The 19,688-nt window shown below is 43.8% G+C and overlaps 1 protein-coding gene across 7 annotated transcripts in view; it reads right to left on the minus strand.

The window, feature by feature from the left end:
• SLC6A14 (solute carrier family 6 member 14) overlaps positions 1-16,999 on the minus strand; it is a 43,101-nt gene extending 26,102 nt beyond the window's left edge. For 2 of the 7 annotated variants that reach the window (XM_051630603.1, XM_051630596.1), the window contains exon 1: positions 5,488-15,487. The gene's annotated coding sequence lies outside the window, so the exon portion shown is untranslated. Of the gene's footprint in view, positions 1-5,487; positions 15,488-16,259; positions 16,459-16,598 lie in introns of those variants that run through there. The other 5 variants (XM_051630600.1, XM_051630597.1, XM_051630598.1 and 2 more) reach the window with 5 other exon arrangements.
• Between the last annotated feature and the right edge of the window lie 2,689 nt (positions 17,000-19,688).

Raw genomic sequence — 19,688 nt, forward strand, 5'->3', positions numbered from 1 at the left:
TCTTTCCTTTTGCCCTTTGTCTATGGAGACCTATCATATCTCCTTTCAGGCTTAGGCATTTCTAAGGTAAATAAAGCAAATTCCTCTAGTCACATCTCAGTTCCTCTGGTCATTCTGACATCCCTTCTCTGCAACTCTTCCACTCTGGCTTAAGCTTCTTTGAACATGAGTAATCACAGGCAGTGTCAAAGAGTGCAGGAGGACAAGGACACAACCTCTGAAGACAATCTAAGCATCATGTTTACATGAGAGTCCAAACAGAAGAGAAACCCTCTCCAGCCAATTGAAAACTGTTGATCCCAGGAGGGTGATACAGCAGAACCAGCAAGTCTAAAGCTTTTATCACTTTAATACATTTATTTATGCAGGGTTTTGTTTTGGGGGCTTTTTATGTTTGAAGGCAGTTTACCACTGGAGACAAAACAAGCTAAACTATATTTGCAGAAGATTAGATCAAATTAGTCTGGTTTAAAATGACCAAAGTGTCTGGGAGGAAGTCACTGGAGGTGGGACACATCTTGGTCAAATTGCAAAGTCATCAGAACTGATTTTCCAAAAGACTAAATAGTCTCAGATTCAGTAAAAAGACACAGGAAACTGAAGCCTTGACAGGAGCCATTAAAACAAGAAATCACAGCACCTATTAGCCCCAGAGTCACTGCTGTCTACCCCACGCCTGGACAAATGGTGGTTCTATCACATGCACAAGTGTTGTGATGACACTATGAAACCTTGCAATAATGAAATAATAAAGCTCTGTGATGTCACCCAAACCCTGCAGTTATCCCTCTGCAACTACCTCTGGGTCAGTCTGCTGGATCTATCATTGGATCTAAATATATTTCAGAAGTTATTTTGTGAGACCACAATGTCTCTTCTCTCACCTTTATTGAGAATTGCAGCCTCTAAGGCTTTTGACCACACTTGTTTTGTGTCATGAATGAAGAATTTGCAGATGTAGTAGATAAGGTGTGTTTGTGTGTGTTGGCTATTTCCTTTTCTCTCTTCTACCAATTAGCCATGTCATACAAACTGTAGCATTACTTAGAAAGGTTGGACCAGATGACCCTTGAGGTCATTTCCAACCTGGCATTCTATGATTCTATTAATTCCTCACACATCTGCTCCTGTTTCTTCCAGTTTGGACTGACTGATACGTAACCCAAACACCATTTAACCAACATACATAAAACCTAAGCCACGTGCAATCACAACAGAAATTCCAATTCCATAGCAGGATGGTGAGAAAGAGACAAAGTTCAAGCTTAATTGTGGAAGAAGGATAACAAGAGTAACTTGTTTGTTTGACTAACCCTAACTCCATTCCCCACCCCTCTAATGAGATGCCAAGCTAACCTGTGTGTATGCAAAGCTCAGATGAGCCTTGGAGCCTGTGTCACTCACATTGGTCAAAGACACTCAGATGACCTCAAAACTATTTGTATAAATACCTACTTCTTCCTCTTCCAGAATCTCCATGACAACTACTTTCTGTAGCAGGATTACTTGTGTTTACAGTTGTTGGAGAAACTAAGCTGTGCTGGCAGCACTGAAACCCCTTGGGCTGCTTCTCCTGATGACAAGGCCAGCCCTCCTCCTCGGCCAAGTTTGCAGCAATGGTCTGGGACCTTGTTTCTTGGGCATCTGACGCGAGACATTTGGCAAGGGAATGTGTTGAGTGTGCCCTCTGCACGCTGGCAAGCCTTCAATGTTGGGAATGATGCCTCTTTGCTCCAGGGAGGAGCTCTTTCAGAGGTAGCTGGGAATAATGCTTTGTATTCAGTGGCAACATTCAGGTACTGGAACGGAGTCCTACACGTGCGGTTTGACTGTGTCTATGAACAAAACTCAGCATCTGGATAAAACAACAGTACAGCCCAAAAATCACATTCAATTCCTGCATCCAGATCATTTATAAAAACATTAAAGGGCTTCTAAAACTGAGCCCTGGGCAATCCCTCTGGTGACCTCACTATGCCAGGATTTCTATTTGTTGATGCTCACCAACGGATGGAACGAGAGAGACCCCCACAGGTGGGCATTAAGTGGCTGCAGCCCATGTCCTGCTGTGTCCCTGCTTTGCTTTTCCCTGCTCAGGGACTCCCAGAAGCAGGTACCACTTTGTGAAGCCATGGCAGGTTGAAACAGGAGGCTTTAATACCTGTCACGGAGCTGCAGAAAAAGGCAACTCCCAGATACTGTCAATTGTTGGGCTGTTTTTATTCTCTAGCTGGTTGGTTTCAAAGGTGTGAGGTTTATTTTTTAAACTTTCCTTCAAGTTACTTGGCCTGGCATTTAGAAGGTAATTTATTTACATAGAAGTGGCTGGAGTTTAGACACAAAGATAACCCAAGATAACCTTCCCTTCTCTGTTTTACCCCAAAGGAGTTTACTCAAGGCCTTTATCAAACCCTCTCCTCCCATAAACTTGTGAGCAGGAAGATGGAAAAAAATGGATTAACAAGTAATTCCACCTGCAGCAGTCACAGAGTAAGGGCCAACCAGTGAAAAGTTCAACAAAGTAGGTAAGATTGTCATACTTCCAAGGTCTGGGGATCAGGTCACCAGAACCTTGTGAAACACACATGGAGCAGGGGGCTGGCCCAGTCTTGGAACCAAAAGGTGAAAACAAGATTGAGCCTGATGCTGCAATGAGAGGAAATACCCAAGCTCAGCAAGGAGGAATGTGCTGGATTGCTCACTGCAAGTTTTTATCCTACATCTTCCTCCCAGTAAAAGCACACGAGGGGCTCAGGAGGGTTGGCTCTGTCCCCACCCATGGCACAAGGAGCAGCTCTTGGCCCTTCTCTCTGTTCAAGCCTCTGGTTTAGCTCTGGATGACAGAGGCTGTGATGAGGGCTGCATTGTACCAGTTTGTACCATCTTGTACTGTTGGTGTTCTTGGACAGGTAAAGAATGCCCAAGTCCCTTTTCTTAAGGGAAAGATATTAGATATTTGCTTAAAAAAAAATACCACTGAAAAACTTCAGCTTTGAATTAAAATTCATAACTATTTTTTAAAGCTAAAAATCCTCATGCAAACAAACAGACAAAAGAAATCAAAAGCAATGGGAACTCTAGTTCAACTGGTAGGGAGAATTGTTTTCAGGTCTCCTATGTGGAAAACAAAAATTAAAGTCTCCACTGAATGTTAAGATGATGTTTTCCAGCAGAAAACATCTTTGGCTATCTTGAGTGTTCTCTGAGCAACCCCAAATTAAATATTCTTGTTGATTGGTCAATTCTGATGTTAAATAATTTCATGTTTCCTACTAATGCTGATAAAGTTAAATAAGTTGCAACACTGGGTTTGCCTTTGTAGACTTGAATTCTGTTTTTGTCTGGTAACATCCTGTGGCAACTTGGCATGATCACCTGCCTCTAATTTGTAGCATGTCTGAAGTTACAGCTTCATCTATTCATTAATACTTGCACCACTTCCAAAGTACTGAGCTGGTGTAGTTAGTTTGTCTCTTTCCTGAGCTGACTTTAATTTTTCTTAGTTGGCTTTCCATAGAATTATATTTTCTAATGCCCAACATAATTTTTTTGTGTGCTCAGTTTCAGTTATTTTTTTATTAATGCAATTTTCAAAATCATAAAATCATGATAGTCCTTTGTTCAGAGGCACTCTCCTGTTTTCATGGGGCATCTTTCTGCAATAGAGGTGCTCTGCAGGTGAGGAACAGTGTCATAAAGACAACAATTATTGCAGAAGACCATTGTTTCATGCCCTTCAGAGATAAAAGCTCATCAGGGCCAGGCTATGGTTGTAGCAAAGGTGAGAGGCTTTATGCCTCTCACAGCTCGTTCTGTTTGTACTTGGCACCCCAGTACAAACTTGTTTCTATTTCTCTGTATTCACCGAGATATTCCAAAATGGGAAAAAAGTTCATGCCTGAATTTGGATCAAATTAGAGTGCTGAGAATTAGGTTCAGCTTCTTAGAACTGGAAGCTCATACCAGCACTCCAAGTCTGAAAGCAAGACTCAAAATCACTCCTTTTTCAGTTTGGATTCTACTCAGGAGAAGCCAAGCAGACAACTCCACAATATAAATCAAATGTTCACAACATCATGAGCATCTTTAACAAATCAATTATGTTTCTACAGCTCTCTCTTTCCAACTCCAAACTGCAATATATTCTTGTAATAACTCCCAACAGCCTGAAGCAAAATGCCTCCAGAGCCAAGAGGAACATGCTGAAAGATCTGTGAGAAATAGTGGTTTATTATTTTTTTCAAACAGGATCTGACTGATGTTTTATGAAGATTTAAGCCACAAAAGTATCAAGCTCACTAACTCCCACCAGCCTAGAAAACCAGCCTAGTGTTTGTGGAAACCACACACATGCAGAATAAGATATTCTGTTGACCTAAGTAAAGAGGGATTTCACCTCCTCCTGGTGTCTGTCTTTCTTCCAACTTCCTTCTCTTCAGATAAGAGGAAGTTCCTGTATTGATTAACACAACAAATTATGTCCTACACCTGCAAAAAAATCTCTCCTTGCACTGCCTCCAGCAGCCTCCTCTTCCCACCCAGCACCACCGTAAAGACCTGCAATGTTCTTACCTAAGAACCAGCAGCAGAGTTCAACCATTTTTTGCTTTCATTTTGGTCTCTCCTTCTCTTCCTGCCATTGCCATCACCTGATCCAGCCCTGGGTTTTACCACAATTTAAATGTTTCTTTGAATAAGTAATTGGCCTACAATAAATATTAGCTTCACTGCTGCTGCTAGACAAAGGCTGCATATGGGAAAATAACATGTCCAAAATCCTACTGAGCACAAAAGAGATCTTGGAAGTCACATGCTTTGGGATACAGACACCACTGCAGCCACCATTTCTCATTTGCAATCTGCCTGGACATAGACACCTTGGCAATGGATGCACAGGAGCTGGACTGGACAGCAACTGCTGCCTGAGAGTGCTGAGGAGTTGGCAACAGGCAGAGGAAATCTAATTCTTGGCACAAAAGCCTTGGTTATCTTGGCCAGGGAGCAGTTGTCCCTCTCCCTGCAGATCCCTTTATTTACACAGATAAAAAGTTTCCATGCATGTGTTTCTGCAGTGCCCACAACACTGACCTGAAAACCCCAAGGTATCATGGTGACAGAGTGTGTGAGCACAGAGGGAGATGCTGTTCCCACTGGACTGAGCACACAGGCACTGCTGGGATCCCTGGAAGGAGAAGGGAGCTCAAGATCACAACTAACAGAGGAGCAAGAACCTTTGAAGTATGAACCATCTTCTCCCAAAGTATCCAAATCAGAACAATGTTAAGTACAAGATACACACTGAGATGAGAGACACTCATGTGCAGCAAAGGTCATACCTGGGGAAAAGCACACGTAGAACCCTCCCCTGCAGTTGCTCCTTCCCTGTGACATCCCTCCCTGAGAAAGCCTCCTCATCCCATTCCTCACATTTGCTGTTCCCTGCCCTTGTATCTGCCCCTAATTCATGCAGGTTATCAGAAGACTTACCTTTAGGTAACTCCAGCTATAAACAAGTGTGGGTAGGATCTCACCATTTCATTTTATTGCTGTTGGATTGGTTTGGTACTGGTGGAGAAAGGGCCTCAGCCCATGTGCCAGATGTACTGAGGGACAGTGCTGGTTCCCAGGAGCTTGCTGGTCATGCTGGTTGAAGGCAGATGGGTGCTGATGGGTACAGAAACAGAGCCAGCCAGGAAATCTGATCTGAGGCAGAGCAGCCGTTCCATGTGTGGCTGGGAGAGGGCAAATGAAATCTCCTTTCCCTGGATACTTGCTGTGGTAAAGCACTTCACAGAAGGGAGATATTTTACAGGTGCTAACTCCCACCTCCTGCTGGGTTCTTAAGCTGGCCAAGAAAAGATACTTTCCACTAAATATATATATAAATATATATATTTATACATATACATATCTATCCTGAACTTCTCAGAAGAAAACTTGCTCTCACAAAAACTGCAACCCAACAGTCACCTAAAGATATAAAGACTGAAAGGACTTACATACTTTGGGGTGCTTCTTGCCTATTTTTTTAGAAGACCCTGATGCATACATACAATGCACGTCAGTTCCTGCATTCTCTGACACCTCTGCTGTGACACTGCAGTAGATAAAATAAAAGACATCCTTGTAAAGAAGACAAATATCTTGGTGTTTGTGCTGCTGAGGAAAGGTGGGTGGCAGGAGCAGATTCACCACTGAAACGCAGAGGCTGGAGAGCCATCTGGCAGTGTTCAGTGTCAGCTCCTGTGGGAGCTGCACACATTCTTGTCCTCTTTCATCATGATCACTGTGGCATTCAGGTCAAGGCTGGTATGTGTCTCAATCTTGTCTTCCTAAATGTAGCAACACCAGTTATAGGAGTTTGTTTGCTCTTTTAGGTTCATTTCTGCTTCTGACATTGATTTTCTTACCGTGTGTACATATAGGAGGGAAACTTAAATGGTGATGTCAATGCAATATAATTAAAGATAGTTTGTTTGAAGAACCATAAAAATCATACAAGACCACAGATGCACACAGGCTGCTGAGAGTAGAATGTGTAAACCAAAAGAAATAACTTGTATAAGCTGCTACAATGTTCTTAATCAGGAAGTTTCCATTGCCATCAAGATTAGTTGGTCATTAAGCTCATTGCTAATTATAACCCTCCCAGATTTTACTCCCTAGGATTCTCAAGATACAGACTTTCTGACTGGTGCAACCTCTGATAGCAACGCCACCAGAAATGAACCTCACATTACACAATGAACAATTTGTTCAAGCAGCTCTTTGCAGTCTGTGAAAACTCTCACATATTGTTCCAAACACTCATGAAAACCCCTTCTTTCCTGTGATCTAACGTCCTTGCTTCTGCCCAGGTCTCACGTGCCTGTTTATGGTTGGACTTGATGATCTTCAAGGTCCCTTCCCACCAGGATGATTCTATGCTTCTATGCTATATAGACCTTCTGGATGCTGATCACAGGGAAGTTTGCTCACCTTTCAGTTCTCAGACTCAAGTGGACTTTCCCACTGAGTACTTGATCTCCCTGTGAAGGTGGTGGGATGAGTTGTGAGCACGTTGTGAAGACATTTTGTACTCACTGTTGATAAAGCAGTATTTCTGTATATTGTACACCTTCCAGAAAGGCTCTCTGTAGAGTTTTCTGAATTAAACAATGTGCAAAAAACCCCAAATCCATCAGTGTTCCCAAGTTTACTGAGTACAGAATTAATGATTGCTTATGTACAATGCTCCCCTTTAATCTTGAAAAGACACCAATAAACATGCAGATTCATTAGGATGGCTGTCAGGACCAGAAAGTTAAGCTTTGGAATTAAAAGCTGTTCTTGGGACTGCAAGTAGAGGAAAGACAATCAGCTGCCTTACTGTCTGAAGGGCTGAAATGTGATAGGAATTCCAGTTTATCTGAAGAACAACTAGGAAACAAGATTAAGTTCAGAAGCAGAGTCACTGGACACATTCAGAACCAGAGCTCTGAACTGCAACCCAGGGCTTGGGGCTGAGTTTCAATCTGTCATAGGTAAAATATAGTGTCCTTCCATAGAAAATGTGGATTAGAAATCCAGTAGGGAATCATAGATGATCAATAATATTGTATGAAGGCACGTACCAAGTTGTGGCCAGAAAGCAGCTTAAACCAAAACTGATAATCACTACTATTTCAAGCACTGGATTGACTGAGGGACATTGTTACTGAGCTGGTAAGGAGAATTTGGTGAGGCTTTTGGCAAGAAAATACTTCCAAAGGTCACAGATAATCACTGAATGAATGCCAAAGTCAGGGAGAGGGCAAGGGGGGGGGTTCCAGGAAAGAAACGGGCAAAAAAGACCAGAAATAACTGTCAGGTCAGAACCACTCATTCACCTGAGAGCTGGAATTCCCCGGTGTAGTAATAACCCAACCTGGCCCTGTGGAAATGACTTAAAGGCTGGGGAACAGCAAACAAAAGCACACACCAGAAAGCTGCAAACAGAACTGGCACTGCAGGATCAGGATTTCATCACCTCCAGGAAAAGACAGTCTGAGTGTTTCCACAGGGAATACCAAAACAGTCCCTCTTGCCCTGCAGCCACATGACTGGACCCAAGGCAATTGCAGAGGAGAAGTGTTGTGGAGAAACCAATTATCTGCCCTTCCCTTACAGGGCACGGGCAGCTCCCAGTAACACCATCCCCGTGGCAGTTTCAAGGCTGAATTCAGAAACTACTCGCCAAAAACAACTGGCAGTTGCCAAACCAAACCCCCCCAACTAGATGTTTTTCTTGCTTCAGAATTTTCTGTTTGTATTTACCACCTTGCTATGAAAAGCTGTGGCACTTCTCATTAAAAGATGCTCCTAATTCTATGTTCCTATAAAAATGAATTGCCCTAGAGACTTAAGAATGATGGGAAAAGCCCACGAGCCCCATTCCTGCTGATGCTGTTAGAACTGGCTGGAACTTTACTCACAGAACAATTCTCCAAAAGAGCAGTAACTTGGTGGAGTTGTGGACTGGGTCTCTGTCAGCACTAATTTTGTATCTGTTCTCTACATAAATTATTTGTTCGAGTTATATGAATTCAATGTTAATGTTCCTTTCAGTCCAGTAGAACTAAAAACATATCGAGTTTAATGTTGTTGCAGTGATAAAGTCATTAAATACCTTGATGTAGTTAATAAATATATTTTAATTAGGTGGGTTTCATCGAATCACAGAATGGTTTGGGTTGGAAAGGACCTTAAAGATCATCTGGTCCCACTCCCCCTGCATGGGCAGGGACACCTCCCACCAGACCAGGTTGCTCCAAGAAAATTTATCAGGAAAAAATTTACTATCATAAACTAAAAATAAAATAAATACATCAGCTTTTCATAGTGCTTCTAAAGAAAAGAATTGTCAGAATTTCTAGACAGACAAACTTTCCTTTCTCACTGCCTTGTAAAAGCAGGTGAGATAAATGGTGTTACTGGCATCATTTCACTGTCTGATGGTTTTCAGAGCATTCTTACACAGTTTAAAGCAGAGACCATAGGGTCTGCCAGACAGATCAGGGAACTTGGAACTACAAACATCCACCCTGAGCCTGACACAGACTCATTGCTGACCAGCTTCCATCATCTTCCTCACCAGCAGCCACCAAGGAGCCCGTGGAAGGCTGGGATATGCCTGGAATGCAGACACACAGCTTGAGAGGGCAACTTCAACTTTCTGTTGCCCCCTGTATGAAACAGGGATAGCTGCTAAGTGATCTACCTAACCTGAGACTCTCCTGGAGTAGCACTTTGTGGTGCAGAGCAACTCCAGACTTTGCACCTGTTTGGTTCACCAGCAGGACTAGTACAGTATAAAAACGATGTGTGGTTATTGCAAGAAGCTGGATGTCTAGGTGTGTGTGTCCTCAGCCCTCAGAGCTGATGTGCCCCAACACAGGCAGAACACAGAGTTCTTGCTACATCCCTTCCAGAGACTGAGTGCAGTGAGGAAAGAGGCAGATGTTCTCCAACATACAACCCAAAGCTACATCTCCTTCACCTCCTTCGTTTCCTCACCCACTAGTCTCCCCTGGAATTTGTAATTCCAGGCTCAGACTGGGAGCAGTTAGTCCATCAGCTGTGGGGTGCTGGCACATGTTCATAGGACATTGAAAGCCAAGCTTGACCAGCTCCCAGCTTGCTCCCTGATGCCTCCTCAAGGATCACACTGAGAGTAATAATGTCAAGACAAGGGGAATGCCCATGGACTCTGAAGCCCCTCAAGACAATAAAGCTGAGCTTCTGGTAGCCTCTTAGAAGCTGGAAGCAGATCCAGACAAGACTAGGGAGGAGTACTAGGAACAGAAGATCCTATTTAATCGTCCATTAACTTATCAGGATACTGACAGGTGACATGCTATTAAGTCTTAGGAAAGTGTAGTCTCTAAGGGCTATTTTTGGGTGTGGAAGTGAGGTGTTTTTCTCTCTCCCAAAAGTCATGTACACATTCCTCAGCTACAGTGACCTCACTGAAAGGGTGGAGGACGGGGAGGAGGAGTTCTCAAGATAAAGGAGTTTCTTCTGAAGCAGAACGTAAAGGTCAGACTGATACTTCCTCCTTCTTCCCAGGCCCCTGTCCCACCACAGTCCATGGACCTACTTTGACTTGCACATAGCTGTAGTTGGAAAGTGTTCCCACTCATCTGGGGCTCTGCTTTCCCAGCACCAGAGCTGGTGAGCACAGTTCTCCTTAACTGGTGTTGGAGACCTCTCAGCTGAGCACAGTGCAGCAACCAGGCATGGACCACAGTGTCATCTCCTCCAAACTGCTCCCAGCAGATCTACCACAGATCAGCCCGAGGCAGATGTCAGATTTGCAGTCCTTTTGCCCTGTAGCTACTCTGTGCTCAAGCTGGACCTTTCCAAGGTAGTCATGCTCTAGAGGAGGCCTAAAACTGTTGCTCAATAGGGAGAGTTTTCTGACTGTATAAGACAAAGCTCCAAGAAATTGGAACATAACCAAGAACATGTTGGCTGCCAGATCAAAAACAAACACTGACCAGTTCCTCTCCCTCCCTCCATCAGAAGGTAAATGTAACAGCAGACTTTTTTTTTTTTTTCTTTTCCCCTCCCAGGTTCTCCCAGCAAGTTTCCCTTTCATCAAGAAAACAAGTGACAGGAAAACCTGTGACCTGACACCTGAAGGGAGAAAGAAAAAGAAACACTGCCACTGACTGTGTTGGATGGTGTCCCAAAGAACATTGTTGAGAATGAGATAAATACTTGTTTAGAGGCTTAAGGCCTGCAGCAAAACCTTTAGAGGGTTACACTGATGCAACACCTGACCAGCTCTTCAGGAACTACATCACAGGTTTCTCACAGCATAATTTTGGGGGGGGGGGGGTAGTTTTTCTGTGCAGTCTGTGCAGGGAACCAGAGGAACATTCACAGATTTACACCTACACAAAGAATCGCTTTTTAGGACTCACACAAGAAGTTTAGAAGGCTCTGAAAAAAAAAAGAACTGACCTTTAGAAAGCTATTAGGTCAGAAATCTTGGACACTACTAGGTTTCCAGTACAGAAAGACAGTTAGGAGGTCCTAAAGAAAGATTCTCTGCAGAGGTGTCTTCTTCTCCAGTACCAGAGCCTGGGACAAATTTAGATGCAGGCATAATGGTTGATCTAGGGTTTTCCTTGGATTTATCTCAGTGGACCAGTTTAAAGAAATGTATATGCCAAAAAGTAAGAAAATTGCAAGCCTTTTGGACTGGATTCTCTTCCCTGAGGAAGCTCTGTTAGAAGCTGTTTTCTACATGTTGGAAAAGGGAGAAAGAGGATTTGATGCTGGTGGTCCAAGGTGCCTTGACAGCCCACCCACACTTTTTCTTCTAAAAGAAGAGTTACTGGCTTTCCTGGTATTACAAAACCTTTCCAACAGCAAGAAACTTCAGTTTCTGATGCTGAAATGGAGGAAGGAAAGAAAGAAGCCACAGCTTCCCACTGAGTAAATCAGGCAGCAACCTCTGACAGGCAAAGGAGGTGATTTGCTTGTTTAGTGGAGTACAAGGCAGGATCCCAGTGTTAAGTCCTGTAACAGTTACATATGATCAGAGCAGTGCCGGGATGTTCCTGGCATTTGTGTAACAGGGTTTGAGGGAAGGAAGAGGACAATGTTAACAAATTCTGAAGAAACTCAGTGTAGAAAACCAAGTCTTGGGGCTGAGCATATGCAACCTGTGTAAAAAAAAATAAAATCACTCAGCAAAAGGTGTTTTCTATCAAAAGGAAAACAAAAATAAAGCTTAACCAGTTCTACTGAAACAAAGGAAGGTCAGGAGAAGGAAAGTGGCCACGGCACAGGGGCCAAAAGACAAAATCAGACCCTAAATCTACCCTCGGCTCTGAGGAATGTGATGTGAAAGCTCTGTAAGAGCTGTGAGTCAGATAGGAAGTTGGAGAGATGGTAAAAAGTATGCAAAGTAGAAAAGGTGGGGAAAAAAGAAAAGTAGAACCAATGAGATCGTTACTAACCAGGATGACTGACTCAAGCCCCACTCACAGCAGGGGTGGTTAAGGTTCAGTAGACAGCTTTGGTAGCAGGCTGGCATCACAGCAAAGCAGGGGAAAGGGAAAGCAAAGTGAAGCTTTGGGTGCTTCTCCCATTCATCAGGACTTACTGTCACGAATGAAACTAAAGGGCAGCATCAGATTCCTCAAGATTAGCTTTAGTTTTTGTTGGAAATGGGAAAAAAACCTGGTAGTGTCTTGTTAAAAAGAACTGTCCAGAAGAACGTTCCCTCTTGGCTGAAATGTATTTTTGTTCTGGTATTGTGTGTTCATTCTGTGTGCAATTTTTATCTGTATTATTTCTTCAGGTGTGGAAAGTTAAGCCATTAATACTACTGGGAAATTCTGAAGCTTATCAGGAAAGTTCTGGGGCATTCCTCTAGTTCCTGTAACTAAAGGGTTTACGAACATTTCCTCAACTGAACATAACAGCAAACACTAGAGGACTCTGCAGGCAGAACTTAGCACTGGGAAAGGAGAGCTGCTGATAATTCTACCATGTGCTATTTATTTACTCAAGTAACCCTTTTACTTTGATTGAGGATGGAACAGCTTTTATTAAAGGTACAACTGAAAGATGCCACAAATTTGCTGCTTGGGACTGTAGACATTGGGAAGAGGAGTCCACTGCTCAGTTGCAGCCCAGAAGTTCCCCAGGGGAGGGACTGCTCCCTGCAATGAACACAATGTTTAACACATCATTTGTGGACTCGAATTATAGTGCTCTATTCCCAGAGTGTGTTTTGGAAGGGGACATGAGGGTACAGTTGCCTGCTGCCTGCTAACAAAGTTAACGAGCCACAAACAACATTTCCTCCCAGACAGATCATTACCAGCAGAGACCAGTGGATTTACCTGAAGTATTTCTGAGAGCTTTTGATGACCTCCATGCAGTCAGTGTTTTCCTTCTCCATCATCAGCTGAACTGGTTTGCAAATGATACGGATATCAATGGTTCTGGGCGGAGGCCCCGCTCTGCAGACGTAAGAGGGTCAGTGTTAGTGCCTGTGACACCTTTTGGCTTGAAAACATCTGGGTTTGCCTGTGTGCACCTTGGCACAGGCACTTTTGTTGTCAGCATGGCACAATCTTATTCAATCACACAGGTCAGGGTTTTCCAATCTGTTGGAAAACACAGCTCAGGGGTTTGCAGTCTCTTGTCTGTGGTCCCTGCAGACCAGTGGGCTCCTTCTAAGGGTCTACAAAGAACAACCCTAAAACAACAGCCTTTTCCTACTCTGTTGGGCTTGCACTTTCATCAGACTTCTTTTTTTTTAATGGACTTGTGTCTACAAAGAGGTAGAAAACCACTGATTAAGTCCAACCACAAGTCCTGGCTGGAGCAAGACTTAAGTCACGAAGCTCCTGTGTGGGAGATAAGAGCAGATAATTACAAACATCCCTCCTGTCTTAAAATCTTGGCATTTCAGAAATTAGACAGGCAGAGAGAATAACCTTAACCTTAACAGTATCCTATGTGAGCTGTCCTATACATGGACAGAGGACATCTCTAACAGGACACCTGGGACAGACCTGCTATGAGCCAAATAACTGGGAAGAACCAAAACCTTGCGCTGGGGGCTGCTCCTCCTCTTCTGACTAACTCAGATTCCAGCAAATAGAAAACAAACTGCTTTGCTCTGAAATTCACTGAATACCCACATAGGTGCCAAACTGAGTTAGAGCTTCTACTGAAATATGGAAAAGGTCTGGAACTGCCCCACAAAACTGCCACAAGAATTTTCCAGATATATTAAAGATTTCATTTAACTATCAAGCAATTATCACACCTGTGGAGTTTGGCACATGGAATCCTTTAAATATGGGGGTTTTTTTCTCCAAAGTGATGCAACTTTTGAAAAAGTAATAGTTTTTTTTTTGCTACTCTCACCTGGTCTGGAAAACAACAATTTAATGCCTCAAAAACACAGAACCAGACTGATTTTATCAATGTGTGACCTTAAATGGAATCTTACCTTGTCTTCTATTCTACCTTTTACTTTTATGTAGAATTTTTTTGGGGAAGTGATGCACACCTGAACTCTGCTCTCACTGTAACTAGGTTAAAAAGAAAAAAACAAAGACAGACACACACAAAACCTCAAAACCAGAACAACAAAAAACAAACACACACAAACCAAAAAACACACACACAAAAACCAAAACCCAAACAAACAACAAAAAAACTCAACCCTCAAATAGTGTAACTATTACACTGAAGTTAGGCTTTATTACCTTCCAAGATTGTTTTCTGCAGCTGCCTATAATTCAGCACTAGGTGGCCTCTTTCTTCTTTCAGAAAAGGTCTGATGAGTTATTCTATCACTTAAGGACTTAACCAAAAGTAAAAAAATAAAATCATTAAGCCAATCTAAGAACTTTGCTCAGAACAGTTTTAAGAGGAATATTGCAAAACAGGTCATTGTTTTCTAACTGGAATGCATTCACCAGAAGTCAGAATACAGATCTGAGTATCTGTAACTTGGCTTGCAGCCTGAGCTTTGAGTATTTCAGCCACACAGCAACCTCCAAGGAGCTACAAATAGTATTTTATTTCTGAAAAAAAGCCAAACAAACCAAAAATAACCCCACAACGTCCCTCCATTCAACTCAGAAGTGCAAGAGCTTACAGAGGGGAAGTGGGTGTGAGGATGGAAGTGGTACTCTTTGATACTTTGCTTAGGTTTTCCCAGGTAAAGATATAAAAAAGCAATTGGAGCCTCACCTCTGCCTTTGAACAAAGTCCATGCCCTCAGGAGGGTGCCATCCTACTGCCAAGGGGGCTGCAAGAGCAGAAAACTGTGGAGGCTGGAGACACTTTCATGGATGGTAAAAAGATCTAATGGGATTGATGTTTCTAATGCAAGAGACCAGCCTGTAATAGTTTAATTAGAGCATTTAGCTTTCTTGATGAGGCCAATGAGGAAACGAGGCATTGCCTACAGCAAGTGAGCACTCTGGCAAAATGGCTTCAGGAGAGAGATTCTTAACTTGCCTTCCAGTATTTCCTAACTACAGAAAGCACAATCACTTTATTGCAAAATCCCTGTGCTTCTGCAGGGTGAGCATTGTGCTAGACAACTGCCTGCAAGTACGTCCTGCCCTTAGATCAGTATGTGCTTTGGGAGTTCATATGAGGAAATAAAGCGAGTTTTGCCATGGTGGGGCTGAGCAGCAGCTTCCTCCACCAGGTGAAATGGGATGAATTTGTTTACAGAGCAGGTAAATGCTTCATGCCAGGCAGAGAATGAAGATTGAAGCCTGAAGAGCCACTAAGAGCCAGCATAAGAGTGATCTACAACAGGCTGCTTCTCTGGGGAGTCATATGGACACCCCCCATGAAGAGGAAAGTGCTCAGTGGCTTCTTTTGGTCACCACATGAAGGAGAACACAGCTCTACCTACACCTTGCTTTGCTGCTCTACCTCTGACCTAGCTCCACTGCTGCTTTGGAATATCTTTCGTCTTAACCAGTGGCAGGGAGGGTTTAAGACCCCAAAGAAACTAAAGGCAGATTTTTCTCTTTGTGCTGTCATTAAAAATTGGGTCTGTAAAGAGCTTGGAGACACAAAGGGAGCAAGGGCAAAGGAAATGCTCTGTACGACAGCTGTAGATGTCAACTGCCAGCATTGTGCTACTTTATGATAAGCTGTTCAGAGAGGATATTAAATGTTACTGAACTTACTGTTATGTTTTCAGCTGCTCTGACATCTGTACCTGCAGTAATGTTATGGCAAAGATTATAGGTGACAACAAGAACACAGCAAAGATTTATTATGGGATCCACGGCAGGAGGGAGGTCCAGGAACAACCTCTCAATTCTTCACGTGTCTCCAACCACATCCAGCTTGGTTCACTGGGCCATGTGTTGCCAGTGCCCAGACACACCAGAATAAGTACTCAGTGCTGTCACCAGCTCTTCAACACAAGGAAAACCTGTGAACATTCCTCAGGAATTATTCAGAGGCTTTCAAAAGACGTTCCTGCTGAATCCACACCCTGTTCCTTCAACATCTGACATTTTCTCAAATTACAGATTTTTGTATGCCTTAGAAGAGTCTTGCTTAACACAATTGCTGTCTTAACCATCCACAGCAACATGATTTCCCACCCAGGTTGGGCATGGATAAAATCTGCTCCTGCCTTCAGCATGAAGTCTGCTCTGGGTACCTTTGTAGCAAAATTAGCTACAGAGCAGCCCAACATTAAAAACTTTCCTATCTGTTTTCATTACCTGTTTCCAGTTCGTCCTAGAGTTATCTGCAAAGTATCAAATCTCAGCAGAAAAGTAGTTATTAGCTAGAAAAGCAACCGGTTGTCTTGCAATTCAGATCCATGCTGGACTCAGAGCTGAAGGAATAAACATTCCTGACTCTTCTGGGTAATTTCTTTTTTTGAGTGTTCCAGTGGATGAAAGAAAGATCTCTGCATTCCTGAAGGGGTAAAGATCAAAATAAAATCAGATTAAAGATTGCCAGATCCCAGGCTGAGAGCCAGTGATGCTCAAGGGGCTCTCCCCAGTTAATATAGCACATCTAGTATCATACTCTAAAATCTGTCTTTCTGGACTTACCCTTGAAAACAACTCCCTTGGGTTGTATCATTTCCCTAAGAAAAGCCCACATGTCCCAAAGTGCAGCAGGTCTATCACCACAGATCTGAAAGGAAAACAAATCTTTTGACTGTTAAGTGTGTAGGTTACATTACAAAACTTATCTGAGTCTGAAAGGACATTGTTAAGCAGACCTTTGTCAAGCATAGTTGCTGCATACAGGATTGCACATGGAGGAATCCTCTCCCAAAGAAGCCCAAGCACTTTGAAGAACAAATTATGCACACCATTCTCTTCTAAAAGAGGACATTTAATACTGTAAAACAAGGACATTCGGTGCTTGATAATGATAAAAAGGGATTCATGAGGCTGTAAAACCCTGGAGTTCACACCAGCAGAGATTGGTGTGAAGAGCCAAACTGTGCTGTCCTTACTTGGGAAGAAGCCTTGCTGCAGTTGCTGAAGGTGTTTGCAGGGTAAGCTGGAAGCAGGAGGATGATGGGATCTGTTCCATGATGTGTAACACTCCTTACAGCACTCACCAGCAAAGTCAAACACAGAGTAATGCTGCTCAGCACCTGCAAAGAAAACCTAATATGCTCCCCTGCAAGTGAGGACACTAAACAGTTGCATGCCACATAAACATCGTTCCATCAACGATTTTGGGAAGCAATATATTTTAAGATGAACTGCTTCACTTTCTCCAGAGACAGGGGTAGTTGCTACATTTTTCCTGTTCTGTCAGGACACAGCTGTGTGCCTAGCACATGCTGTCTTCAGTCATTTTCACTTTCCTGTCGTTGCGCAAGAGCTGCATGTTTGGGTGCTGCACTAAACACTCGGGCCAGATGTTCTGCTGTGCTTTTTGGAGGAGGCTGTGCCTCGTGTATGGCACCAAACCCTGGCCAGTGGGGCACCCAGAAGGCCTGGGCCAGGGCTGGCATCTCCCCTCTGCCCAGCCTCAGGGCCCACAGCCCAGCTGCCCACGTGCCATCTCGCAGCAAAGCACAAAGGGGCAAGTTTAGGGCCCAGAGAAGTTATATATCAGTGTTCAGCCCCTGCTGCCAGCACAGCAACCACCTTTACATGCATGTGCTTTCTCCACCAGGACTGAACTGCTTTATTTGTGGACAGATAGCTTCAGAGCCCCTCTCAGAGGCAGCCCTGGGGAATGCAGAAGACATTTGTTGATCCAAAATGGAAACAGCAATAACATTCTGCTTCCTTGTGGATATGTTATATGAGCATGACACCTTTCCCTTTCATTGCACGAGGTCTCTGCAAGCTCTCCCACACATCTTTCCACAGTAATTATATCATACATGTTTGAGGCAGGATACAACAAATTTTCTTTTAGTAATTCTGCTTTTCAGTTAAGTCTCTTCCAAGTAGCTGCACTTGCTGAAATTAATGTCATGTTTGTCAGTCACTGTCTGCTTCTACCACTGATAATGCCCAATGTTTATAGTTCCTGCTGGAGAATGGTGTGCAGGACCAAGGGCACTGCTTGGGGCTGGAAAACATCTTGTGGTCCAGAAACAAAAGGGAGTGAAGGGGTCACACCTGTGGCCCTCCTGTGGGGAGGGGCAGACCAGAAAGGTGACCAAAACTGACCAAACGAAGTATTCCATCCCATACATATCTTACCTGGTATAAATCTGAGGGATCAGGAAGGCCAAGCTCTCTTTGTCCATGACTGGTGTCCTGGGAGGATTCCATCTTTGTCTGCCTCTGATCCCAATCTGTGCATTCCTGCATCTCTGCATTCCTGCATCTAGCTCCGTCTGCCACTGACTCCACAAGCCAAGTCTGGGACTTTTTCAAGGCTGCCCTGCAGCTTTGGTGGTGATGTGAGTGTTACTGGGGGGGACAGTGATAGTGGGTTTGTGTTATGTTTGTACATATTTGTATATATTCCATTACTTCCCTTTTCATCACTACTGCTCCATTAAAGCCGTGCAGTTTAATTTCCAAGCCATCAGCCTCTCTCCCTTCCCTTTCTGGGGAGAGGGGTTAGTAGAGGGCAGCTATCAGTCATTTAATTGCCAGCCCAGCATTAAACTGTGACAATATACCAAATAAATCTCTGTCTAGATGCATTTAATGATGATGCCATTTTCCTTCCTGTGGGAAAGGCTTCTTGCATTTGTTATGAGTCTGATTTCTAGAGCCAGTCTCATCCTCTGTTTCATTTTAGCTGCCTGTCATCTGAGGTGTTACTTCCCTTTAAAAACACACATATACAAACCTGCTGTTTCCCATGAGCAAATCTCTGGTTTCACTCTGGGTTTCTCAAATTCTTTCTTTCCTCTTTTGACTCAGATGAAACCCAGCAAGCAGGGGGGAAGGGATGGTTGGCTCTTGGCCAGGTGCCTCACTGGATGCTCTGCCAAACAGCAAGGCAACAGGCTGACCACCGTGCCCAGACCAGGAGATATGTGATGTTGAAGACAGCAGCCCTGGGCTCCTTCTGTGGACAGGTTAGTGGTCCAACAAAGCCCTTGGACACTCTCAAACCCTTCCTGGCAGATTCCATGGGCCAGAGCCACATGCCCCTCTCTGCTGCATCCAGCTGGATCCCGCAACAGGCAGATGTGAGGAAGGCACATCCCAGGACCTTGCTGAATGGACCAGCCCTTCCCAATAACAGCAGTAATTTTCCTCCAAGGGAAGGAGATTTGAGAAGACAGCAACAAATCTGCCAGCATGGAGGAAAGGCTGCCAGACTGTCTCAACCCCCACACTTCAGGTTTCCTGCCAGGACCACTCACATGCAGTATCCAGAGATCCTCATTTTCTTGGGGAAGCATGAGCAGTTGCTCCATGGCACCTCATTGTCTTTCTGCCAGGACAAGGGCATGTGTTGTGAAGAGCAGCCAAGTCATGGCATCAGGCTGCAGGGTGGCAAGATGATATTCCTGCCCAAAATCTGGTCTGAGGAATGGGACAAGTGTGCTGTGTGACTGCCAGCACAGGCTCAGGCTGTGTTGATTTCTCAGGGAGAACATGCTGTACCAAACATTTCTTACTGTATATCTTGCATAAACAAAGCATTTAGCTCACCACCCAGCACTAGCTCACGTTAACAAATGCCAGTGACTTTCTCTGCTT

This window comes from Apus apus, chromosome 12, assembly GCF_020740795.1.
Source record: "Apus apus isolate bApuApu2 chromosome 12, bApuApu2.pri.cur, whole genome shotgun sequence".
Taxonomy (NCBI): domain Eukaryota; kingdom Metazoa; phylum Chordata; class Aves; order Apodiformes; family Apodidae; genus Apus; species Apus apus.